Raw genomic sequence first — 1,651 nt, forward strand, 5'->3', positions numbered from 1 at the left:
TTTAAGCTCTTTGAAAACATATTATTTATTTTATACATAAATAATATATAGATGAGGAAGGATATTAGAAAGCATTATCATTTGATCGGTCCCTCTACTATACAATACCTGATCTAATTCAAATAAGAACATGTATCTTTTGAACAGAATAGAAATTGCACTTCTTTAAAATGTTTTAATTTTCATGTTTTTTATTTCAACTTCTGACTTAGTAGTGTTTTATTGTGTTAATAATCTGTGTTCATTTTGACACAATTTATATGCTGCAGACATGTATCAGTTACACAGTGACCTGGTCTTTTTAGTCATCTGATCATGTATTAATGATCAAATTGATTAAAGAGAAATTGATTTTAATTCTTGATATGGGAAAAAAAAATAACCCATCAGTCTCTTAGCAGACTTTGGACTGATTATGTTGATTAGGCACATGACTTTAGATTTGAATGCACAGTGTTCTTTATGGGTCTGATTTTGTGTAAAAATTTATATTTAGGATAAATTTTAGCACTTTGCTTTTGCCTGGTACTTTAGCATATTTGTGTTTGAACCTGATTCTCACTTTTCATTCAATTTTATGATTGTACGAGTTTAAAGAAGTGTTTATTATTAAATGATTCATGAATTGCTAACTCAAGAAACAGAAAAATTAAAATGAGAAAAGACAATGATATGACTTGAATTGTTTGCTCAGAATGGTTTAGGTTTTTTTATTTGTACAGTACATAGGATACTGTCTTCAAGGAAATATAATTGGCTCACTGATTAAATGGTAAGTATTCATATTAAGTGCTTCTGACAGTTAAGCTAAATATTCTCAATTTCCTTATACTAATTAGATAATGACAAGCCAATTTTATTTTAACTTTAAAATTTTCTACACTGTATAGTTAATTTTAAATTGTCTTATCCCTTTCTCTTCTCCCCTTACACACCATTCTTAAATATAAGACCTTCTGAAGGAATATAATTTATTGTCTTCCACCTTATTTTTTGCTTTTTTTACATTACTGTGGCCTTAGTGGCAAATAGAAAAGTAGTAAGAAAAGTTACAGTTACTGCCATCCAGACAGTTCATAATATGAGTTTTTGTTGGCCTTTCATTTCAAAGATTATGCCAGATGTCATGTGTGCATAGTAAGAGGAGTGTTTGTTTATCAAAAATACATCTACTATTAGTAGAAACTATGTATGGCAGGCTTTCTTGACCAATATGTATTGTAAGTTTTCCTATATTGTTATTTTGCAGTAAATTCTTTTAAATAAAGCTAATTTTTAAAGAGAAAATGCCTGTTTATTTAAGTATCAGACCTTGTCTTATGGCAAGTAAACAATAAGCATCTTTGTTCGTATAGTGGTACAGGTAAGCAGTATATAGGACTATGGCCCCAGAATTCATTAGCATATCTTGTTAAGGAGACCAGTGCTTTGGAACAGGCATTTCCTTTTCTGGATCTGTGAAACTTTTGTAGAACTGTGGATTTCAGATTTTATGATTGAGCCTTTGAGTTCCTTTATTATGGCTTAATTTGAATTTTCTACATTAAATAGAACTCTATTGCTGGTGCAGGAAACATAATGGATAAGGGTTCCTTTACAACCCCCCAAAAAAAAAACATGAGAGCCTCTTTGATAAAAAGAATAATATAGT

This window comes from Macrotis lagotis, chromosome 4 (assembly GCF_037893015.1).
Source record: "Macrotis lagotis isolate mMagLag1 chromosome 4, bilby.v1.9.chrom.fasta, whole genome shotgun sequence".
Lineage (NCBI taxonomy): Eukaryota > Metazoa > Chordata > Mammalia > Peramelemorphia > Peramelidae > Macrotis > Macrotis lagotis.